This window comes from Polyodon spathula, chromosome 1 (assembly GCF_017654505.1).
Source record: "Polyodon spathula isolate WHYD16114869_AA chromosome 1, ASM1765450v1, whole genome shotgun sequence".
NCBI lineage: Eukaryota > Metazoa > Chordata > Actinopteri > Acipenseriformes > Polyodontidae > Polyodon > Polyodon spathula.
Genome location: NC_054534.1, coordinates 92,183,856 through 92,210,752, shown reverse-complemented (window position 1 = coordinate 92,210,752; position 26,897 = coordinate 92,183,856). Strand labels below are relative to the sequence as shown.

Sequence of the window (26,897 nt, the reverse complement as noted above, 5' to 3'; positions counted from 1 at the left end):
TCAGGCCACCCTTATTTCTCTCTTGAAGGTCATAAGGCACTTGTCCAGTCTTTTGATGCACAGGTCCACATCCTATTTGGTGATTCCGATGTTGATTCCAGCATTGAGGTAAGGATATGGGTACTCATTAATGTAAGACATAAAGCCTTTGAAAGTGTAACCACTCACAGTTTGTTCAGTTCCAAGTGGAACCACCCTGAAACACAAAGCCAGCTTGTAATATTTATAGAGCAGTACCTACTCAAATCACAAAGGAACTTGTTTAGGACATTCTATGCGATATTAAGAAAGAATGTCAGGTTAAATGGAGGCATCTGTTCTGTAAACCATTTCTGTTAGTTTGAAACCCTCTATTACCCCCAACATACCAAATCCAATGTTTATATTTTTGTCAAATCAAGCATTTATTACCCATAACTACAGCAAGACTATAAAAAGCAGAGTGTAAGGGATATTGTATATGTCTTGGCAACTGTGTAGGCCTTTGGAAATTGCTGTCTGATTATGTTATCCACTGGCACATCACACAGTCATGCAGAAATCAAGCGAGGACAAGCTATCATCTGCTTTCTATTTGTATTAAGCCTATTAGGCAATAAACAGCAAATGTATTAAAGCTGTTGATACGACCCCCATTTATCCCCAGTGATGACTGTTGCTTAAGTATATCTATCTATCTATCTATCTATATCTATATCTATATCTACTATATATATATATATATATATATATATATATATATATATATATATATATATATATCTATATTATATATATATATATATATATATATATATATATATATATATATATATATATATATATATATATGCATGTTGGGAATCTACTAAGTGTATTGCAACAGACTAAATCAGAAATTCAAATATGTGTTAATATTGGTAACAAACATACATGAAAGCTTCATTAAACCTGATTTTGGGGGAACCTCATTCACAATATGTACTTTTCCATCCATCTGTCTGTCACACTCCACATTGTGATAACAGTAAAAGTACCTGTTTATAAGATGAACCTTTATACTGCAGAACCAGCTACCACATAAGACAACATAGTCGTGACACCCATTTCCCTCAGAATGCCATTAGACTAGTATAGTACTTTTATCCTTGTTTTAAGTCAGAACACAAATAGTACAGTCTTGTAACTGTGGTATAAAGGGGAGCACTGTAACTAGGAACAAAGGGATTGACCTACCGCTGGTATTGATTCTAATACAGTAATTGACCCAAATGACATCATTATTGATAACAGGCCATTGCTCTTCTCACTGCCTGTGCTCTTGTCAGCACTGAAGCTTACCTCGCTGCTGACACTTGTCTGGTAAACAGCATGGATCCCAGCTGTATCACAGCTTTGTTGTTGTGCTTCTCAAGGTTACCTAGAGACATGGCTGAAAACAATGAACAATATATTCTATGTCATGCAAAAGAATCTTGTACATTGTTTCATGTTTGCATTGTAAGCTCTGTGAAAGTGCAATAGTCATTTGGATGGCCGTGTCGTTAGGGGTGTGGGCTGGTGGTAATATGAACAGGCTATAGTACATGTGAGGCTACATTTGTACTTACTATATTGTAGTACTGTATAGAAATATGTTTTAAAGGGTGAACAAAGTTAAACAGACAGGTATAAATTGATGGGCAAATAAAAGGTCAAAGAAAATGTGGGGAGAAGTGGATTTTGTCATCCTTGGAGCAGAGGGTGGCTAAACAGTGTTCAGATGAACAGGCATTTATAAGATGACAGATTAAAGGTGAGACAATGAAATGAGTACAGTAGTAGTGTAATAAAGCTCATAAAAGGCTGGGAAAACCCTACAGGTTACTACTCATTTTCAGCACTTTTTAAAAGTGTCAGGCATAGATAGTCACTTCCTGGCCTTTTGTTTGCAACTAAATAGTGGTGTTTTTAATACTGTATAGTCAATATAAAACATTTCTTGATTAATCTGAAGCTTACTGCTTACGCCAGAACAGCCGGTGGATAAAAAGAAATTCAATTTCTCTCTACATTTTGACACTGTTTAGTCTTAGCTCAACAGTGTAACAACTTGCCCAAAGATATTGGATTGTGAGATGTTTCCAACAGCCTTTCTCCGAGAGCTTCTGCTAGTTTCTTCACTTTTTCAGCCAGGTTGGTATACATTTCCTAGAAACAAAACATTGATTTTCTAAAATATACAGTAGCACTACAGTAATTTTCTTTCCAAAATGCAGTGCTATGAAGACATTTCAAATTACACAGCTCTACCCTTCTGGGTTATTTCCATTTCAGGCACAAAGTTAAAGTTGCAAATAATTCAGTTCATCAAATGGTATGAATTTGTCCTATTCATTTAAACATGATACGATGATGTGAAAATTAGAACTGGCTAAGAATTTTCTACCAGAAACATACATATAAACATACAGATGAAAAAATGAATTTAACTGCTCTATCTGACAACTAAATTGTTTTTCAACAGTGTTATTCTGTTATAACGGTTTAATCCTCCCAGAAAGTTTGCCCTGTCATTTCACATGTTTTGCTCTTGGGCTATAACCCTACTACTGGAGGCAAAAGGCAAAACAGATGATTAGATAAAGTGTAAATAAGTGCATGCGCTATTCAGAGACAATTTTAAAGATGTTGATGCAGTAAAAAAAAACAAAAAACAAAAAAAAAACAGAAGGGGTGGTCAGCAGACCATTTTCTATTTTAAATGTAATTTAAATAGAAAATGCTTCAAACATAGTGTAGATGCTGTATGGTTTTAAAACGAAATAATGCTTGTACACCTAAGAATGCAGTGCCACAAGCAGGTTGGTAGTCAAAGTTTAAAATCCGAAACACTTTCTACTGCCCATCTCTCAACTTACACAGAGAGATTATTAATATACCAGTGAAATATATCTAGATTTTGACATAATATTTTAAGCATACAGTAAGTACTAGATTTGAGTTCTTTATTAAAAAAAAAAATAATAATAATAAGTACATCTCCTTTAAAGAGTAAGTAGCAGGGTTCTGAGAAATATAATGTTGTTTAAATAATGTACCTTTATTTTTTATTTGCATTGTTAACATCCTGACAACTTTTTACACTTTTACACAGCTCTTTTCAAAATGTTTGCTCTAGTGCACTGACAGTGTAAGGATCATTGCCCACATTGTGCGGTACGCAACAGAAAAGCCAGAGCACTAGCTATGTTTCTTTCTTTCTTTAAATTGCTTCTCCTGCAGTGATCTAGAGCAGTGGTTTTCAGCCTTTTCATCTCCAGTACCAGTGTTTCCAGCAAGGACCACCAGGTGTACCAGTAACTATGTTCAATCTTAAACTACTGTTGTAAAATTGAGACCTACCCCATTACAATCAGATTTGTTGTCTATAAGCATTTGTTTCTTGCCTCATTCTGCTGAATGGTTAATTTATGCAGCTGATGACTGCAATGAACTCAGCATGTTTATATTTTAAATATTTTGCATATTTAAAGTGTTGTGTAGGGATTAGGTGATGGCACCTTTAATTGTGTACAACTGTAATATGGGAAACAATATGTTGCAGCTTGCATGCTCAGTGTTAGTGAAGTACTGATCTGACACCATGTAATCCAGACATCTCTTATGATTACATGTTACCATTTATTTTTTAGTAAAAAACAAGTTTAAATTGCAGTGAGTTCGTTCTGCTATATTTACGACATTAAATACGCCACAGCATTGTCATGTATTTTAGATATTTTCATTAGCACAATCTGAAATCTAAATTTAGTGATTTTAAATACAGTATAATTGTAAATCTCGAAAAACTACTCACTTCTAAATCTTTTGTAGTCATTTTTGTATTACTTTAGTATAAATACATGTTAATTTGGATTCATATGTTGTTTTTTTCTGACTTTATGTGAACGAAAAGACACACATTTGCCCGTTTTCCCATTGGAAATAGTGATATTTTGAAACATCACTGTCCTGGTCACAAAAGCAAAGTTTGTGGGGAATAATAGCCATTTTCTATACTTTTGAGGCATAAGCAATTAGGAAATAACACTTACTACCCAAAAAAAAAAAAAAAAAAATTGATACACGGTGTTATTTGTTAAACCGGCAAGTTTGGAACAGGCAAAAAAATTGTTTGTTTTTTTATGAAACATGTTACAGTTTTACAATGTCGAAAATTCCTGACAAAAATTTTGTTTTGTACAAAGGTATTCCTACATGTACATCCACCAAACCGTCATTTGACCGAAAGAGTCCTGGCTTTTATCAGGACCACAAATAATGCAAAAAAAATACAAGCATTTTCGTAAAAATAAAGCCATTGTTACCAATGGCAACGTGACGTCAGTAATCTTGAACATGTGATATGTACATAATATATATATATATATATATATATATATTATATATATATATATATATATATATATAGACCAACGTCCTGCCGCATTCACAAATTCTGACACATGCTTTTAAAGGGAGAGGCAGCATTTTTGTGCCTAACCCCCAAAAAACAGTTGTCACAACTTTTTTGTTGTCACATTTGCAACCACTTTAGTCGCAGTCTGGAGCCCTGCATCATCATTTCTTTGTGATTCAATGGTACAAACTAGTAATGGGGGAACGATATGAAAATGTCATATTGATGTTATGCATGTACTTTGATATCGGTATCGATAATATTGAAGTCTTCCAAAACAAGAAAAATGTAATCACACAGTGTAAAAAGTACATCTCGTTTATCATACCGAAAGTTTACATTTAAACCAGTGATGAATAAATTAATAATAATGTAAGTATTCACATGGACAAAATTCAATGAAACGCCGGCGCATGCGCATATCATGAAATAATGTAAACTTCAGCTCAACACTTTCTGGACGGCCAATTGTGCCAAACTTAATGCAGCATTCAAATGGCATTTGGTACCTAAATGACAATCAATGGAATAAAATGATTCAGTAATACTGGTGCATGGTGTTTCTTTGCCTGCGAGACTTACAATGATTGGTATGTATAGGGTTTATTGTATCTCAATATAAAATAAACTTGATTATACAGTGTTTGTATTTTTGGCAGTATCCGCGAGCATACAAGAATTATGTTTTTTTAAATCCCACAATATCGCTATATGGAAAATATTAGCGATATCGAACAATATCATATAAAAATATCGATATTGGTGCCCATCACTAGTACAAACAGATTGATATATTACTATGGTGCGACAGATTTCAAACCCCAGTGCACTAGAGTGGACATATTGAAAGAGCTTTGAAACAGACTATAAAGTTAAAAGTGTACAAAGTTGTAAGGATGTTAACAATGAAAAGAAAAAAATACAGGTACGTTAATTAAACAGTTGTAGCAGCATGTGGGGGTGTGAAATGTTAAATTTTTTGGATCCCTGCTCCTTACTCTTTAAGTACAGGAAGGACTGAAAATGAATAGTGCACCATTAAGATCACTAAAAGTACTTACTGATACACTTGGGTATAAGGCTGCACACAGAATACTGTAGAAAAATATTAGATTAATATTTTTCATTATAAATGTCTAATTTTTTTCAACATTTTAAGGTTATATTGTATGTACAATTAGTGGAAGCATGTGTATAGCTATGTCACACTACATTTTTTCAACTAGGTTATCTACAAAATCCATTGACCACTTGTGATGAAACTTGCTAATGACATTTATTTGCAGTTTATTGATTGTATTTGAATATGGGGGGTAATAGACAGTGTCTGTTGATCGGACATACTGTGTTCGCCACTCTTACCTTTTTTACATAGATCTCTGGAGAACCACTTGTTGAAATGCTCAAGTTATACATACAGGAAGAAGTTAACATACTCTGGGGTGCATGGAGGCTGTCTTTTCAGTCCAGTTACATGTCTGTTTGTCCATATGTCACACTCATTGTATTCAAATCTAGAAAAGCATTTATTTAATTGTGATGAAACTTGGTTTGGACATGGTTTTTGAGAATATTAGACAGTATGTCAATGTGACAGGGTAGCCAAAGTGAGGAAACTCAGAGACGGAAAGTGCAGCAAATAAAATACTTTTAATTAAATAATGATTACCAAACAAAACAAAAGGGCACGGTGGCCAAATAAAGACACAAAACAGTCTAAGCAAGAGCTAATAAACAACTGGCAAAAACACGCCTAGCCTAGCCTAGCCTAGCCTAGCCTAGCCTAGCCTAGCCTAGCCTAGCCTAGCCTAGCCTAGCCTCTCATTCTCACAAACACTCACCAACTATCACTCCCAACCACTCCCTTTTATACAGGTGCTGCAGCTAATTGGACAATTCGCACCTCATCAGCTGCAGCACCTTTCACACATTCCTCACACAAACTCATTCACTCAGATCCACACAGCAGACTCACATCCACTCTAAACACCACAAAAACACAAAGATAGGCTGCACCCTGTCACAGTCAACTTTATATTTTAACATGTGCACAGTGTATGTAGGTCATGGTGATCAATTTATTATGTTACTGATATCTCGAATGTTGATTTTACGGTGGTGGCAGGATGAATTTCACTGCCTGTTTTTTTGTAAAAAATACTTAAAGACTAACAGAATGTTGTTTAGATGCAATCTGACAGTGGGGCACCAGGGGCATTAATTTCCCATAGCAGCAAACAGGTTACAAAGTACCATAATCAAATGTCTTCACTACTGTATAGCGTGCGCCTCCAAACTCTGCTAAAATATACATTACTATTTCTCTGTTTCATTATAAAGCACAAATGATTCACTGATGGCTAGTTCTAATCTCATAACACACAGATTTCTACCCGATCGGACTCCAGCTTCCTGCAACAATCGCCTCAACTATTACCACTAGGACACCACTCTCTATGCAGCCCATTAACTCCACTGGAGCTCATTAAATTACACTGCTGTACAGGTTAAAGGGACAGGCATCAACTTTCAAACTTTCCTACCTCTGAATTACTACAGGCCCACTTTGAGGGATAACAATGTCTCTAGCTTCACAAATCGATAATAACTGACTCAGAGTCCCTGGAGATGATTCCAATTTCACTACCTGCTTATTGAGTTTCAAAGACAGAAATGCACAACATTTCCTAGAAATACAAGTTTTATATAACTAAAATTGAATCTGTCTATGCTTTTAATGCAAAGTGATCCAAGTACTGTACTGTGCAGATTTGTCAAAGTGGGATAATATTGTATTTTACTAGTGTACGTTTGCAGGGTAATTTTGCAGATGACTGTGTTTTTAACATGTACAGTATTGTCATGCTGTTTTAAAATGCTTTACCAGAAGTTATTACCATGCCCACTTGCTCTTTGTCATGGTTCCTCTGTGCTTTTACAATGCTTCACTACACTTGGCTATGCTTTTACCATGGCGTACTGCAATATACCCGAAAAACGTGTACACCTGTAACACCCTGAGGAACATATATCTTTGTATCCAGTCATTTCAAGGCAGTATATTTTTAAGTGTGAGATTAGGAAGTTGGTATGGGCTTGACTATCACATGCCTTATCCATTTCTGCATCAGGAACTCAATTGACTCAACTGATTTGATATCAGTTCTGTCAATTTCCATCAAAATAAAATGTAAATATGTTTTTTTAAAACTGAAGGGATGCAGAAACCAATTTGTCTACACCTCTTCCCACCTATTAGCATCTAATGACATTAATGTTCCATGGCTTTCTTCTCTCCAGTACAAGGCTTAACTGTGCCAGTGCTGTAAAGCATTTCCATGTCATTGTGTTGTCCCCGTGACAGCAAATGCTGCATACCAGTAGCCTTTTTCACAAATTCATAAGGTACACTTTTGCATCTTTACAATACAATGCCATTGCAGAGGGAGAATGGCTTAATTTTTACACCCACATTTGAGTGCCATCCCTTTTTTTCCCTCTTTACAATATTGTGCCAGGATGCCCTCACACCAGGACACAGCTGCTGCTGAAACCCAGACATGTGTTTTTGTGACCTTATGGTTAGGTTACTATAATGCCTTGCTTGCCAGGCTAACAAAGACCATGCTATCCTTGTGCAAGTGTTCCAAAGCAAATACATTTTCCTCGTAAGAAAAACTTTACACCACAAACTTCTAGCCAGCACAGCAAACTGAATCAACACATTACAGAGTGACACTTAGTGTCATTGATACCAGAGCTGGAGTATTAAGGGTGTGCTTTCAAACTACTGTTATGTTAGGTCAATTTGCATTACATATAGACATTGGATTGACCTCCAGACTACAAATGGAACCAGGGAGTCCTTATCTTCCCGTACGTAAATGTAATCTGTCTCTTGCTGATGCTGCTATTTCTTTCAAGAGCTCTTTAGAATGAGACAATGCTGTCAATGCAATTCAGGGACAGAGCTGCATTTTTAATTGCCAGTATTGATTTAAATACAACAAATTTTAATTACGATAAATGTTCCACCCATGTTCAGCTCATCCTGGCAAGTACTGAAAGGCAACAGAGGTGAAAGGTCACTGCCCCTTGACCTACAAATGGTAGTTACTTAATCCTCTTGTCAGCCCAATTATTTTCATGCCATTACCATTTGTTCCTTTAGAAGCTGCTTGTAGCCATTTCTCCCACGGAGAGAAGTGTGATGAGAACATCCAGCGAGGGGAAAGCTGATGCTCGACCTAAAGATAACAAAATCAATGTAAATCTCTGCTTTACAGGCTTGTTTTGTTTTACTGCAAGAAGTACCTGACGGCTTAGATTTTGCATTTGCATTACATTTATTTACATTACCGTGCAAGTATAGAGTGGCAATATATTCATTATAATAACATGCTCCACTTTTAGTATGCTTAAATATGGGTAGTGTTACTCATAGAAGTAAAGTAAGAGGACATTAAATGCATGTACACCTTTACAACGCTTGACTTTCTTAGAATGTAGCAATGTTGTTATAGAACTTATTGTTTCTGTATTCTAGTTTCTCCAAGTTAGTGAAAATAAGACTAAATTGTCATAGTGAGACTAAATTGCCATATTCTGGTGAATTTTATTATTATTATTATTATTATTATTATTATTATTATTATTATTATTATTATTATTATTATTATTATTATTCTGTGAAAAATAATTATTGAAAACACCATGCTATACCCCATACTCAGGAACCTATAGTTCCGTTTGCAGCAAGAGATTAATTTAACTTAATTAGCCTACTAACAAGTTAACAATTTATTATGGTTGGTTAATGATTCTGAGTCGATCATTTCAGTTTCAATTTGTTTAAGAGCATTTTAAAGATAACAATACCTTTGTACTTCTAAGCTTGTTGTTAAGTCAAAAAAAAAAAAAAAAAAAAGGAACCAGTAAAATAAATTTGTGAAATGTCTTGCCTAATATAAGACTATGCCCTTACCTGGGTACATCCTGCTGATTTCCTGTATGAAGGATTAATTAAAACCAGCAATAATGGCGCCACCTACTGGAACCATGAAGCTTTTGTCGAGGCTTTGGATGAATGCATCTATTCCTCCAACCCGAACACCCTAAAGGAACAGAGAATTGTTTCCTAGTTATTTTCCTAGAATAAAAACCTCTACTGGAATTGACCAAACATAACTTCAAGCAGCAGCTATCAAAATGGGTTAAAAAGTTATTGTTTTTCAAAGATTCACAAAATCGTAAGTTATAGGCTACAATAAGGTTTAATTTAAATACACAAAACAAACCCATTTGCTTTTACTGTTCTTTATATAGAAAATGAAGATAAAGAGGTGAATCAGTTGATTTAAATCAGTTTCTCATAAACCCTAACACTTACAGTATCTCAAACCACTAACTTTCTGAATTTTGGTCCACTTCATATAAAATGTTTCTAATACCACAGGCATGCATTTGCAATATAAATACAGATCTGTTTAGAAAAAGGTAACAATAATAACCTAGACTGTAACAGCAGATTATGGGTTTTGATGGGGTGTACATACTGCTCGATTTACAGAGTAAAACTCACAGCACAAACAACTACACTCTTGTGATTTGTACAAAGTTACCCATTAGCACTTAACATTTTGGCCTGAGGTCATAATAAGTATGGTTACTTTCAGTGACAGGGGTAAGATGAGGCTCAGTAATTTGTGTTGAAGTCTGTGATGGGCCTCATAATGTTGAATTGTCCTTTATGCTGTCACAGAATCTTCTTTTTAAAAGACTGTCAAGGTACTGCATGTACATTACTTAATCTACCAACAGATGATTCTACCTGCGGGTTTATCCAACCTGCACTGTTCAATGCTATGTGTGGAATGCATGCATACATCCTATCAGAAGGTTTGGTAGTCCTCACATTGTAAAGAGACTTTGTGAGTATTAGAAACTGACATCTCTGCACACTTCAGTTGTTAAGCTGATAGCTTTAGGTTTTTTGGATGAGAAGCTTAAGATAGACAATTAAAGTACTGTACAGCTGTGGACTTTCTGTAAAAGACATTTACCTTTTTCTTTTTTTCAACTAATTTATCTTTTATTATTTTTGCTCCTAATAAAATCACATAAAAGACTATTCTTAGTCTGTTATATTCGCGTTTTATATATCAGAACATATATTGTGTCCGAGCTTGTACATTTGTGATTGAAATAGTAGACAATCACACCTTAATTGGGACTTAGATACTTGCCCTTTTGTTCCTACAAAACATATTATGTAATACAGTACAATAGTATAAACTACAATACCCAGAATTCAAAATGTTCAAAAACAATTCTAAGGTAAAATTATGAAAAAGTCAAATAACCAAACATTTCAGCTAGCACCCTCTTTGTTTAACTGAGCATTTTCATTTAAGATCCCTAGTATAACAAGCACCCCTGTACTGTACAATACACACACCCTCATACAACACACACACTGTACTGTAAAATACACATACCCTCATATAACATTGTGGCAAAGTGGTTGGTAAGGGGAACAGATGTCGCAGTGATGCAGTGCAGGAGTGATGAACAGACAACAGTGATTCAGTGAATAAGTGCTTTATTGCTCTTTTCCAGGTCTGGCGACCGTCAAAAATAATAAATCCCCGGCAATACACAACAATGTGTAAAGCACGGGGATAATGAAAACAAGGGCACAGTCCTGAACAAAAACAACGGTACGGTCACCAGTCCTGGGTGATCGAAAACGTGCAGGTGCTCAGTGCAGTGGTGCTCCGGATAGTGCTCTCCTTTCGACAGCTCCGGAGATGTGCGTTAACTGTCTAGTGCTGAATACAAAAACAGACAGTTACACGGACAGACACAACAATACAAAACACGAACACAATCCACTCTGAGAGCTCCTCTCTCAGTCCTTCTCTCTCTCCACTCGTTTAACCCAAACGAAGGAGAAGATCAGTGTTACCCTGGCCCCTATATGTAATCCCGCATGATATCGAGATAAACGGTTGCAGCTGCCTTATTACTTGCAGCTGCCTCTCGTTTACCTTTCAAATCAATACGGTCTTACAACAGAGTCGCGCTTCCCTCCAGGCTGACCCACTTCCCTGACCCGGAAACGAACTGTCAGGCCAGCCCTTCCAGATACTTCTCCTCCCGTTCTTTAGCGCCCTCACAGGTCGGGAGGAAGATTCATCACCAGAACTCGTCTTTCCGTCACATATCCCACCGCTCAGAGTGGAGCCGAAGGAACACTCGGCTAAATCTACCTTCCCCTTTACTCCCCCGCTCCCGGGAAAAATAATCCGTATTTTGGTGGTTTTTCCCCGCACGGTGTACCATGTGGTACATGAAGGGCTGCAATGCCAGATACCACCGAGTTATCCGGGCATTGCTGTCCTTCATTGTGCTTAACCACTTGAGTGGGGCGTGGTCTGTGACCAGATCAAATGAGTGTCCCAGCAGGTAGTATCGTAAAGAGTGAGTAGCCCATTTAATGGCCAAACACTCTTTTTCGACTACGGAGTAGTTGCGTTCCCGAGGTAACATTTTTTTACTGAGGTATAATATCGGGTGTTCTACTCCAGCTACTTTTTGGGACAAGACTGCACCCAAACCTACATCCGATGCGTCGGTGTGGAGGATGAATCTCTTGGTGAAATCCGGTGTGATAAGAGTGGGGGCCTGGCAAAGTGTACGCTTAATAGTATCAAACGCTCCCTGACACTCAGCTGACCATTTAATTAAATTTGGAGCACTCTTTTTGGTGAGGTCGACTAACGGGTTAACCACTGTGGCGTACTCGGGGATGAAGCGGCGGTAATAACCGGCTAAGCCCAGTAGTGACCTCACCTGAGTCTTGGTTTTGGGGATCGCTGCATCAACCAAAGCCTGGATTTTGGTGACTACAGGTCTCACCCTTCCATTCCCCATTAAAAATCCCAAATATTGAGTCTCTGTTTTGGCAAACGCACATTTCCTCAAGTTAGCTGTCAGCCGGGCTGCCCTTAGAGACTGAAGAACGGCTGCAACCCTAGCCAAATGCTCTCGCCAGGTGGAGCTGTATATCACCACGTCATCAATATACGCTGCTGCATATTCATGATGTGGGCGTAAAACCTGGTCCATCAGTCTCTGAAAGGCAGCGGGCGCACCATGTAGCCCAAACGGCATGGTTTTAAAGTGGAACAGCCCTTCTGGTGTTGAAAATGCGGTTTTCTCTCTGGAGCTGCGGGTTAAAGGGATTTGCCAGTATCCCTTCGTCAGGTCCAGAGTGGAAATAAACCTCGCTTTTCCCAGTCTGTCTAAAAGTTTGTCGACCCGAGGCATGGGGTATGCATCGAACTTAGCAATAGCGTTCACCTTTCTGAAATCCACACAGAAGCGGTTGGTGCCGTCTTTCTTAGCCACTATGACGATCGGACTGCACCACTCGCTCCTGGAAGGCTCAATCACCCCAAGCTCGAGCATATCCCATACCTCTTTGCGAACGCCACTTCGTCGACTTTCCGGGATCCGGTACGGTCTCTCTCGCACTGTGACACCTGGTGGAGAGATAATGTCATATTCAACTAAGTTTGTCCTGCCGGGCACGTCAGAAAAAACATCGCTGAACTCCTCAATAAGCTTACGCAGCTCTCTTTGCTGATCCGGAACCAATTGTTCCCCCATAGAAATCGCTCTTGTGCTCGGGGTCTCTGGACAGGGACCTAAATCATCCTCCATATTGCCTGGGGCTATAAATAAGACCTCCCTTGCCTGCCAGGGCTTTAACAAATTGACATGATAAATTTCACGTTCATTTCGGCGATCGGGCTGTCTAATTTCATAATTCACTTTCCCTATAGCCCGAATCACCTCATACGGCCCCTGCCATTTAGCACACAGTTTCGATTCAGATGAGGGAAGTAGCAGCATTACCTTGTCCCCTGGTCGAAAGGTTCGAATCCGTGCATTTTTGTTGTAATGCTGCTGTTGTCGGTGCTGAGCCGATCTGAGGTTGTCTTGGGCCAAACGACCGACCAAATCCAGGCGATCTCTTAGTAGGAGCACATACTTCACTACATTTTTAGACGAGCCTTTGTGCTCCTCCCACCCCTCCCTCAGCAGGTCGAGAATGCCGCGAGGCTGCCGGCCGTACAGGAGCTCAAAGGGGGAGAACCCCGTTGAACTCTGCGGCACTTCTCTCACCGCAAAAAGGAGGTAGGGAAGAAGCGATGCCCAATGTTTCTGCTCCTGTGTTACAAATCGCCTCAGCATCGACTTTAAGGTCTGATTAAAACGTTCAACCAAACCGTCCGATTGTGGATGATAAACGGACGTCCTGATGGGACGTATTTTTAATATTTTGTACACCTGCTGTAACGTATTGGACAAAAAATTGGTTCCGTGATCAGTCAAAATCTCCTTGGGGATCCCTACTCTAGCCATAATCTGCGCTAACTCGGTGGCTATTGCAGCTGCACTAGTGGACCTCAATGGAACTGCCTCTGGGTATCGCGTTGCATAATCCACCACTACTAATATATGCGTATACCCAGAGTCAGAAGGTAGCAAAGGGCCCATTATGTCCATTGCAATGCGCTCGAAAGGAGTGGAAATAATCGGCAGTGGGACCAAAGGAGCGGGGCGCACTCGACCTGGCGCTACTCGCTGGCAGTCTGGGCATGTGGCTACATATTTCGACACATCAGTATGAAGACCGAGCCAATAGAATCGAGCCAATATTCGCTCCCTCGTCTTCTCGGCTCCGAGGTGCCCCGCAAAAGGGATATCATGCGCCAGCCTCATGACCTCGGTCCGACAAGACGGGGGAACCAATAATTGTGTTACAGGCTGTCCTGTGCCCGCGGCTAGGTTTACCCTATATAGTAATTGCCCCTTTATACTGAAATGTGGATATACTAGCGGCCCAGCGCCATCAACATCCTTACCTTCAATGGACCGGACCTGCCCCCAAGCGTGCACCAGTGACGGGTCGTTCTTTTGGCCCCACACTAGGTCCGCGCTTGAGTACCACGGGTCCGGTATATTGAGAGGGGCTGGAATAACCTCTGCCCTAGTCGGCCCAGTAACCTCGCTCTCTCGGTCACACTGCGTTCCCACTCCCTTCGACTGGCGTTTGTTACCATTACAGCACTCTCCCACCAGACCCCAGCCTTGTCTCAAAGACGCTACCTCCCATTTCGCGGTCCGTCTCTCCTTATTTGTTTTTCTAGGATGGAACAGAGGGGAAAACATTTCAGTATGAAAAGGAAACACATCACCAATCCATTCCTTTTTCCCTTTTTCTGCCACGTTTACATGTGTGGCTGAGACTGCCATTATTTGCACCAATTCTTTGAATTTTGGCCAGTCTCGGCCCAGAATAACTGGGTGCGGCAACCTTTCCGCCACCCCGACTACAAGGTGACGTTTTATCGGTCCTACCGATAAATATACTTTTAGGGTGGGGTATGCCGCCGTGTCTCCATGGATACAGGAGATGGCCACCTGACCTTGTGGCCGCCACGACATACCGCCCAAGAGAGCTGTCCTGATCAAGGTTTGCTCACACCCTGTGTCCACTAACGCGTGGGTTTTCACATTCCCTAAAACCACGTCAATCAGACAGGGCCCCTCCCAACCGTTGCATGCAGCCAGTTGCATGCAGCCAGTTGCATGCAGCCACGTCACACTCCATAGCAGCGGGGCATGACCTGGCCCTATGTCCTGGCTGGTTACACCTAAAACAGAGTGGAGGGACAGAGGGGGCATAGGTTAAATATCTGTCCCGCTGCTGGTAGGGCAACGGGGCAGAGGCAACACCTCTACCCCAGCTGGGGGCCATCCTCGGTCTCCATGGGGGGGAGGCAAGGGGGCCCAACGGGGTCGGCGGTCTGGGAGGTCTGGGTGCCGGGACCGAGGGTGATGGTGGTGGTGTTGGAGGAGAGGGAGGGAGAGGTTGGTTCCTGAGCAGGGCAGGGGCTGACAGGATCCCGACCCGGGCTGACATCAGAGTCTTCAAAATCTTCGGCCAATTTGACCGCCTCCTCCAGGGTGTCAGGGTTGTGGCGCCGTACCCACGCCTGAGTTTCGGCGCCGACCACATGGCAGAATTGTTCCACCACAATGGCTTCCCCCATTTGTTGAGCGGTCTTCTTCTCTGGGGTCAGCCAATGGACCATGTGGTCGCACAACCGCTGTGCCACCACCCTGGGGCGTGTCTCCGGGGCTCTCCGGTATTCGTGGAACCGCGTCCGGTGGGTCTCCGCGGTGATGTTGAGACGACGGAGGATAGCCTGCTTGACTAGGTCATAGTCAGTGGCGTACTGGTCGCTCAGGGCTTGGTATGCTGCCTGCGCTTCCCCGACCAGGCAAGGTCCCAGCTGGCTTGCCCAGAACTCCCGAGGCCATCCCGCCGCGGTTGCCAGCCGCTCGAACGCCACCAAAAATGCCTCCGGATCATCCTCCACCGTCATTTTCATGGCCCGTGCCTTCGGGGCCGACATCAATGATGTTCCGGTAGGGGTCGCTCCTGCAGCAACGATCAGCCCTACCCGTTCAATGAGCGCCGTATAGCGCGCCTCCCTCCGTCTCTCCTCTGCATCCCGTCTGATCTCCAGTGCCTGCAGCAGCTCCGCCAGTGCGTTGCGGTCCATCCCGGATCTGACACCACGTGTGGCAAAGTGGTTGGTAAGGGGAACAGATGTCGCGGTGATGCGGTGCAGGAGTGATGAACAGACAACAGTGATTCAGTGAATAAGTGCTTTATTGCTCTTTTCCAGGTCTGGCGACCGTCAAAAATAATAAATCCCCGGCAATACACAACAATGTGTAAAGCACGGGGATAATGAAAACAAGGGCACAGTCCTGAATAAAAACAACGGTACGGTCACCAGTCCTGGGTGATCGAAAACGTGCAGGTGCTCAGTGCAGTGGTGCTCCGGATAGTGCTCTCCTTTCGACAGCTCCGGAGATGTGCGTTAACTGTCTAGTGCTGAATACAAAAACAGACAGTTACACGGACAGACACAACAATACAAAACACTAACACAATCCACTCTGAGAGCTCCTCTCTCAGTCCTTCTCTCTCTCCACTCGTTTAACCCAAACGAAGGAGAAGATCAGCGTTACCCTGGCCCCTATATGTAATCCCGCATGATATCGAGATAAACGGTTGCAGCTGCCTTATTACTTGCAGCTGCCTCTCGTTTACCTTTCAAATCAATACGGTCTTACAACAGAGTCGCGCTTCCCTCCAGGCTGACCTACTTCCCTGACCTGGAAACGAACTGTCAGGCCAGCCCTTCCAGATACTTCTCCTCCCGTTCTTTAGCGCCCTCACAGGTCGGGAGGAAGATTCATCACCAGAACTCATCTTTCCGTCACAAACATACACACAGCCTGTACTGTATAATACACGCACCCCATATAAAATGTGCACTTCTAGCAAAACGCCCCCCCCCCTTGTAAAACACACTCATTTGTTATGCTTAAATAAGAGGGGTACTGCAAAGAACAATACTTATTAGGAGCAATCACACTTTAAAATGTGTTTATACTGTATATACTACATTCATGTTTTAGTATAAAATGCACGCTTGTTATAGTCAGGCAATCCTAATATAAAATTGCATAAAATGCACATCCTGTTTATAGCGTGCCTCAATGCTTTGTAAAAGGGTGTGTGTAGTATTCTGAAAATACATTTAAACACAATTTTCTAACTTCAAAATGGTATATTCTATATGCCATATTTTCAAAAGCATTGACTCCAGTCTCCTATTTTTACTAAATAAAAAACACAATACCTTCAGAGTGCTTAACAGAACTTGGAATATACTGTAGTTAGTTGCTTGATTTTAGTTTTTGTTAAATATGTTAATTAAATAGTGGAGCAAACCCTTTGAAAATATGGCCCATTGTATCATAACAGTACATGCTGAACAGGTTAGGACTTGATCAGTCTGGCTTCACACTTGGAATTGGTCTTGATAGAACCAGACAAGTTTTTCTCTGAAATATTTACATAAATTACGGGGGAAAAAATACAGATTTTTGCTGAATTAAGTGCATGCATTTAGAGGACTGAACTCCACAGGAATTGTTGACGATGTAAAACTGCTGAACAAGACAAGGGCTATGATATAACTGTGTTGATCTATTGTACTACTACTATATATCTACCACCGTGTCATGACCATAAATATAAAATGAAAGCTGTCATTAGCATGAAGAAGTAGACCAATGCACTGCAAATAAAATGAAAAGCAGAACTGGAAGTGTGACAATATTATAGCCAGCTTTACACCACAGACCAAATGCTTACTCAATAGTTTGGCATTCCTGGATCATTTTAATAAGCAAGACCCCAAAAGCTTTCCATTGTCTGCCAATGGAAAAAGACTGGGTGGGATATGATTTGTATTTTTTATTTTAACCAAAAAAAATGGCACTGGTGACTGCTAAGACAGGTACAGTGAGTCTGGTAAAATAGGCTACAGATCAATGGATAACATGGATAGCACTGCTCCTGTGAGAAGGCCTGCTTAATAAAATAATTTCACATATACTGTATAGCTGAAGAAATTAGTGGTTCTCTATAGCTTACTGTGACAAAGCGCCCGCCCCTGTGTGTATTTTCTGTTATGTTTTGTGTTTAATGTTGGTGTATAGTCATTGGTACACGGGATATAAACGGGTCTGTAACACAAGTGTTTAAAATGTATATTTGTACTTAGGCACGGGATTGTACATCACTTCACGTACATTTAAAGTAGTTAATATGTGAGCACGAGGTTGCACATAATTAATTCACGTGCTGGGATTCAAGTGAATAATTAATTAGTAATTGAATCCCAGCAAAACAGTATATATAGATGCACATTTTCACATACTGGGGGTTGGGTGTTTGGTGAGTGGAGAACGGGAGAGAGAGTAGGAGAGTTAAAATATCAATTGCTGGTGGGACCAGCACAATAATTGTATTTATCTGCTCACCGTGTTTGTTAGTGTGTCTGTCCGTGCACCGTGTTTTGTTAAGTATAGTCCGTTTTTGTTTGTCTATTTATTTTGGCGTAAAGTGCCGTGCCCTGTTTCTGTTTGTTTGTTTAAACCTTTTATTTACAATAAAACGGCGCAAGCAGGCGCCATCATCATTTCATTTCATCCTGTCTGTTGTGTATTCCATTCCTTCCTCGTTCTGACGCCGCCCACTTCGGCCGTCTCTGTGACACTTACACACAAGTAAAGACAGACAGATATGCACCTCCTGATATCCTGAATTGTGAATTGTCACAACATTTCACAGTACCTAGTATATATTATATATATATATATAATATATATAGATATATATAGATATCTAATATATATATATATATATATATATATAGATGACCTATAGATCTAGAGATATATATGATGACCTATAGATAGGTCACACCCTGTGTCAAATTCTATTTTCTGATTATTAATCTTAATACCTAACAGCAGTATTGATATGGTACAAAATCTTCACCAGGAAATGGACCTCTTGCTCTCACTAAAGACACAGCTAAGTTAAGGGAATTGTGGCAGAGCACAGCTCTGCTCTTTAGAAATTGGCAGGGATGGGGTTAAATTCCCCTACCTGCCTGGGTTCATTGTGTTCAGGTGGCTGGGGTTGATTAGATGATTAGTTTAATTAACAATCAATCAGCACCCAGCCACCTGACATAAAAGGAGGCCTCTGCTTCCCATTAAGAAGGAGGGAGCTGAGGAAGCAGGTTGGTTTTTTTGGTTGTTTGGTTTTTTTGAATAGTTTGAATCCAGTGAAGGCATTGCCCAGCCATTTTTGTGTTTATTTTTATTTTTTTTTTTTGTTTTTTTTGTAAGTTTTGCTTTTTGTCTTTCTTTTTGTGTTTAACATTGCTTTGTTTTGGCCCTTGTGCCGGCCAGCCTCTTTTGTGTTTATTTATAGCGCCATTTTTTTTAGTTTTGCCCAGATGTGCTACAGACTTGGGCCTCTATTGCCACATTTGGTGTCAGGGTGGGATAGCGCCACCTAGACCACCTCAGAGCAGTATTTTTTTTTTACCCTGAGGCATTTTTTGAATTTTTGGGATCAACACGCTGTTTTTTTTTTTTTTTTTAACATGGGAAAGAAGAGCAGACAGCGGCAAAGGCAGGACAAGCAGCAGCTGAAGAAATGTAAGCTGCTGCAGCCACTGCTGGAGGACCCGGCCAGCCTCTTCCCCTGGTGTTCCTGCCAGGGAAGGAGAGACCATCGTTGGCGGTCCTGCCCAGATGTGCCACCGGCAAACTGGTGTGGCCGGTGTGAGGAGGACGGCCACAGAGCCGTCCTTCCCAGTCAGTCCGCCCTCTCCTCCAGAGGCGAGGCGGCCGCCTCTTCCCAGAGCCAGAGAGGGAGTAGGAGCCCTGTAGCCAGCGAGCGAGGGTGAGCTGGCTCGGTCCCGCAGAGCCCTCTGCCGACTCCGTCCCGATAGGGAGGAGAGCTTCCCTCGTCCGAAGAACTAGGGAGGAGGAGGGAGCCGCCGTCAGAGCCGAGAGGGAGGAGGAGGCTGCCGTCGTCCCGTCGAGCCCGAGAGGGAGGAGCTGCCGAGAATCCTGGAGAGTTAGAGCTGAGGAGCCCGCTCGAGCCCTCTCCCTCCGTCCTCCTCGCTGTCGCTCCCAGAGCCCGAGAGGGAGGAGGAGGAGCCGCCGCTCCCAGAGCCCGAGAGGGAGGAGGAGGAGGAGCGCCGTCCCAGAGCCAGAGGAGGAGGGGAGGAGGAGCTGCCGCCGCTCCCAGAGCAAGAGAGGGAGGAGGAGGCTCTCCCCTCCTCCCAGAGCCCGACGAGGGCTGCTGAGGAGAAGGAGGAGGAGGAGGAGGAGGAGGAGCCGCCGCTCCCAAGCCCGATAGGGAGGAGGAGTAGGAGCCGCCCGCTCCCAGAGCCCCGAGGGAGGAGGAGTGCGGATGAGGAAGCCGCCGCTCCAAGAGACCCGAGAGCGGACGGAGGAGGATGAGCCTTCCTCCTCCTTCGAGATGGGGAGGAGTCTCGGGCCTCCTCCCAGAGCCCGAGAGGAGGTGCCGCCGCTCAGAGCCCGATAGGTAGGTCTCGGCTCCTCCCTTCCTCCCTCCTTCCGATGGGAGGAGGAGCCTCCGGTCCTGAGCCGGGAGTGAGGAGCCTCCTCTCCTCAGGCGTGGCGAGGGAGGAGGAGGAGGGCCGCGCTCCCAGCAGTGAGGAGGAGGAGGAGGAGGAGGCGCCGTCCCCCAGAGAGAGAGGAGGAGGAGGAGCCGCCGCTCCCAGAGCCCGAGAGGGAGGAGGAGGAGCCGGAGAGAGGAGGGGAGGAGGAGGAGGCTCCGAGGATCCTCACATCCGTCCTCTACTCCTCCCGGCGCGAGAAGAAAGCTCCCAGAGCCCGAGAGGGAGGAGGAGGAGGCGCCGCTCCCAGAGCCCGAGAGGGAGGAGGAGGGCGGAGGGTCTAGGAAGAGCCCCTCGCTAAGCTGTTGAGAGGTAGGGAGGAGGAGGAGGAGGAGGAGGAGGAGGAGGAGCCGCCGCTCCCAGAGCCCGAGAGGGAGGAGGAGGAGCCGCCGCTCCCAGAGCCCAGAGAGGAGGAGGAGGAGGAGGAGGAGAGGCAGCCGCTCCCAGAGCCAGAGAGGGAGGAGGAGGAGCCGCCGCTCCCAGAGCTCGAGAGGGAGGAGGAGGAGGAGCCGCCGCTCCCAGAGCCCAGAGAGGGAGGAGGAGGAGGAGCCGCCGCTCCCAGAGCCCGAGAGGGGGAGGGGAGGAGCCGCCGCTCCCAGAGCCAGAGAGGGAGGAGCCACAGAGAGGGGGGGAGCCGCCGCTCCCAGAGCCCGAGAGGGAGGAGGAGGAGCCTTGCTCCCAGAGGGGAGGAGCTATGGCCCAAGGATGCCTGATTGGGCTCAGGGATGACGCATCCGCATTGCCTGGGGTCGCCTGCTGCTCCGCATCGCCTGGGGCTGCCTGCTGCTCCGCATCGCGGTGCTGGTAGATCACCCCGAGGATCCAGAGGAAAATCAAAATCCGGAGGGCTCCCAGGCGACGGCGGCAGCTCGGCCACGAGAGGGAGCCGCGGCCCGGAGGTACACAGCGGGGACCTGTCTGGGGGGGGGGGGGGGGGGGGGGGGGGGGAGGGTTGGCTGATTGCGGCCGGTGTACATTGTACATGGGGGGAGGTTTGTGGCAGAGCACAGCTCTGCTCTTTATAAATTGGCAGGGATGGGGTTAAATTCCCCTACCTGCCTGGGTTCATTGTGTTCAGGTGGCTGGGGTTGAATGATTAGTTTAACGATCAATCAGCACCCAGCCAACTGACATAAAAGGAGGCCTCTGCTTCCCATTAAGGAAGCAGGTTGGTTTTTTGGTTGTTTGGAAAGTTTGAATCCAGTGAAGGCATTGCCCAGCCTGGAAACTGTTATTTTTGTAAGTTTTGCTTTTTGTCTTTTTGTGTTTAAATTGCTTTGTTCTGGCCCTTGTGCCCTTTCATTTTTGTGTTTTATTTATAATAAATTAGTTTTTTTTTAACTGCAGACTGTTTCTGGGCCTCTATCCACTCGCCAGCCTGCCATAGGAATCTTATCTCATAGTACCTGTCAGGGACCCTGAGAGAGAAGCAGGAGGTGGTGGAGTGAACACACAGAATGTTCTCCGGGCCTAGCTCCTTTGTCTTGCTCTCCACAGTCTGCAGATCTGTCCGCAGCTCATCTCCTTCCAGCAGGTTCTCCACAATCACTGGTACAAACCCTGAAAAAATATAGACACCCCGTTCTTATGCCCTACTACATGAGCTACACTCCCATTTATATATTTGACATTTATATGTTTTGCTAGACTGAGTAGGATTTCTCCCATTATTTCTAAGATAATAAAACATGCACTTCAGCACAACACAAAAAAACCCAGCAGGGGGCTGAGTATGAAAAATGTCCACTTCCCAAGTTTGTGCAGATAGAAACTGATTTTTAAGATCTGTTTCTGCTTGGATCAGGGCATTTAACTGCACGCAAACTTGCAACTATTCTAGCTAACTGTAATCAACTATGTTTGACAGTAAGGTTTATCAACATTTTACTTACTATTTTATGGAAATTATGTGCGCAAGGTCCGTGCACAGTGTAACATACTGTTTGTTTCATTTCTTTGTGAAAGCTTGTGAGGCTTATAATTTGTAAATGGCTTGCTGATTTGATCTGAAATTAATCTGTTTGTATACGGTTTCATAATGGTGGGAGAATGAAGCAAGCACAGTCACAGCAAATATCAAACCACCAAAACAATAATGCGGTAGATCTATGAACATGAGCACGTGTTGCTGTGGTTTGCTGTGTTAGGTAAACACCTCAAATTCATGGGTGTTTTTACTTGTTAAAACTCATGGCAAAAAGCTTATGGTACCAGTTAAACACAATATTTAAAGAATTATATGTCAAGTTGAGCGTTTGATTCATAGAATCAACAAAATAAAATATAAATATTTTAATACTTTGCCCTTACATTACAAAGGAGGGTGTAAAGATTTTATTAAGATGCTTTGTAAGACTACCTAGCACTACCTTACCTGCAGTTATCATAGATTTAAAACATGACTTCTGGTTAATCCTGGGCCAGAGTAAGTACTTTGCTTTTGGTCTTCTATGTCTTACTGTTAGGAAGCAAAGTGTTAGACTCATTCCAGTGGCCATTGGAACCACAAAGCAGCTGGAAACAGAACGGACACCGTGAAAACAACTTCACCAACCTCCTGTTTTAGTCTTAGTAATTTCAGTTTATATGTGGAGAAAAATACATAAACCAGCCCTTTTTTTAATTTGTCATTTATATATTTTTTATTTAAAAATAAAATAAAATAAACCAAGCCTTTCTGGTCACTAATTCGGTTGCTTTCATCGGATATATATATATATATATATATATATATATATATAGCTCTGGAAAAAATTAAGAGACCACTGCAAAATTATCAGTTTCTCTGGTTTTACTATTTATAGGTATGTGTTTGGGTAAAATGAACATTTTTGTTTTATTCTATAAACTACTGACAACATTTCTCCCAAATTCCAAATAAAAATATTGTCATTTAGAGCATTTATTTGCAGAAAATGACAACCGATCAAAATAACAAAAAAGATGCAGTGTTGTCAGACCTCGAATAATGGAAAGAAAATAAGTTCAAATTCATTTTTAAACAACACAATACTAATGTTTTAACTTAGGAAGAGTTCAGAAATCAATATTTGGTGGAATAACCCTGATTTTCAAGCACAGCTTTCATGCGTCTTGGCATGCTCTCCACCAGTCTTTCACATTGATGTTGGGTGACTTTATGCCACTCCTGGCGCAAAAATTCAAGCAGCTCGGCTTTGTTTGATGGCTTGTGACCATCCATCTTCCTCTTGATCACATTCCAGAGGTATTCAATGGGGTTCAGGTCTGGAGATTGGGCTGGCCATGACAGGGGCTTGATCTGGTGGTCCTCCATCCACACCTTGATTGACCTGGCTGTGTGGCATGGAGCATTGTCCTTCTGGATAAACCAATCCTCAGAGTTGGGGAACATTGTCAGAGCAGAAGGAAGCAAGTTTTCTTCCAGGACAACCTTGTACTTGGCTTGATTCATGCCAAAGCTGCCCGATTCCAGCCTTGCTGAAGCACCCCCAGATCATCACCGATCCTCCACCACATTTCACAGTGGGTGCGAGACACTGTGGCTTGTATGCCTCTCCAGGTCTCTGTCTAACCGTTAGACGACCAGGTGTTGGGCAAAGCTGAAAATTGGACTCATCTGGGGGTGCTTCAGCAAGGCTGGAATCGGGCAGATTTGTCTTTGTGAAGGGCGCATGAATCAAGCCAAGTACAAGGTTGTCCTGGAAGAAAACTTGCTTCCTTCTGCTCTGACAATGTTCCCCAACTTGTTTTTTCCAGCAGGACAATGCTCCACGCCACACAGCCAGGTCAATCAAGGTGTGGATGGAGGACCACCAAATCAAGACCCTGTCATGGCCAGCCCAATCTCCAGACGTGAACCCCGTTGAAAACCTCTGGAATGTGATCAAGAGGAAGATGGATGGTCACAAGCCATCAAACAAAGCCGAGCTGCTTGAATTTTTGCGCCAGGAGTGGCATAAAGTCACCCAACATCAATGTGAAAGACTGGTGGAGAGCATGCCAAGATGCATGAAAGCTGTACTTGAAAATCAGGGTTATTCCACCAAATATTGATTTCTGAACTCTTCCTAAGTTAAAACATTAGTATTGTGTTGTTTAAAAATGAATCTGAACTTATTTTCTTTGCATTATTCGAGGTCTGACAACACTGCATCTTTTTTTATTATTTTGACCAGTTGTCATTTTCTGCAAATAAATGCTCTAAATGACAATATTTTTATTTGGAATTTGGGAGAAATATTGTCAGTAGTTTATAGAATAAAACAAAAATGTTCATTTTACCCAAACACATACCTATAAATAGTAAAACCAGAGAAACTGATAATTTTGCAGTGGTCTCTTAATTTTTTTCAGAGCTATATATATATATATATATATATATATATATAAAGGAAAGTCTGGGTAATGATATATATATATATTTATATACTCTGAAAAAAATTAAGATAATATATAGGAATATATAAAGATATATAACATATATATATATATATATATATATATATATATATTAATATATATATATATATTTATATCATATATATCAGTAGAAAATATAGTATATATATATATATATTATATATATATATATATATATGTATATATATTATATATATAGTATATAATATATATATATATAATATATGCTATCTATATAGATTAGATATAATACCTAATCATATTTATATATATATATATATATATATATATTATACCTTTACAACACTTCTTAAAAACTGCACCAACAAATGAGCTCCTATGAAATGCATAGCTAACAGCACACAGACTACAGAATCCTGCAGAGCCACCATAAGCTGGAAGTGAAGAGTAATGATTGTTAGGTTGTCAAAAGTACCATTATGGTTTGTAAAATGGGAGCATCACAAATCACAAACCAAGGGAGCAGGTTTTAATTTGCCTTCTGGACAGTATACTAAAGATCTGGTTTTATTATTGTGTGCGTTCAATTAAAAACCACACTTTCATGTCAGCCACTTAGCTTCTACCTGCTGCCTTTAAAATGTCGAGCACTACTGCATTGGTGAGATTGCTGAGCCGGCTGCACCCAGCAGCTTTAGGCTGATCCACAGCGATATTGCCTGACCGTCCAATTCCATGAATAAGTCTGAAATTAAAAATAAAGAAATATAAATAAAAGGCACTAGTTCAATCTCTGCCGAAATCAATACAAAAAACAATACAGAACTAGAAATATACCGCATGAACTACAATGTCAATTGATAACAAAATATATATATATATACAGACGCGTAAGTGTTTTTGTTTTTCACCGTTCACTTATTCCATTCATTGTTTCAGCTATTTTAATGAATGGACAAAAAGCAGTAATTATCTGGGCTTTTATTTCTTTTTTGACACAGCATCATCTGTAAAGTGAATTTATTGTGAAAAACATTGCCAATTACACCACACTTTATCCTTCTATGATACTACATAAGTGGTAAAACAAATGCAATGCTTTCCAATCTCAGAACACTCAAAATCAAAGTTGCTATTTAAGAATGGTGGCTGGATAATAATAATTTGATACTCTTGTATACAAAAATGCCCCGTACTTTTACCTGCTGTCTCTTAACATCATAGCGAATTTGACTTCACAGTCATGACAGTATGTCTGCCTTACAGCCTTTTGGCTGATGATCTCCAATGGGCCAGTGCAATATACTGACCAGTGCACTGTACTGAAAAAAGGATATAGAGACAATCTGGAACTTTTCCTCAAAACCTGCTTGTGTCCTTTAACATCTCCATATAACTTCCAAGAAAGCAGCAATACACCATCATCCATCCACGCCCACAGACTATACACCATCTTCTAGCATGTCCTCTCCAAAACCATGTTTATCACTTTTGTAATGCACTGATGCTTGCTGAGAGAGATCATGGGCCACTGTCTAAAAGTAGATATACATGGGACGCACTGAATACTGGGCTCTCTACTGTATATGTGCTGTGTGCTTTCGGACACTGTACTTTCAGAGCCATTTCTACCTGAAGAAAGTAATTTGATAGCTCGACTGCAATCCTACCCCCGCCCTCAGAAACAGACTTAAAGAGGATGTTTACAATGAAAAGAAAAAATGACAGGTACGTTATTTAAACAGTTGTAACAGCACTTGGGGACGTGAAACGCTATATTTAAACAACTGCAGCAGTACGTGGAGGCGTGAATTAAAATATAAAGTGCACACGCAAATTGCGTATTATCAGTATTAAGCTGCATGTAATAAAAATATTCGCTCTTTAGAATAAACTCAATCAACTGGTCGAATAAAATACATTTGAGGATTGTGATGTTGTCGTTAAAT

At 41.8% G+C, this 26,897-nt stretch overlaps 1 pseudogene; it reads right to left on the bottom strand.

Annotated features, from left to right (window-relative positions):
- On the bottom strand, positions 1–26,167 carry LOC121327290 (annotated as a pseudogene).
- Between the last annotated feature and the right edge of the window lie 730 nt (positions 26,168–26,897).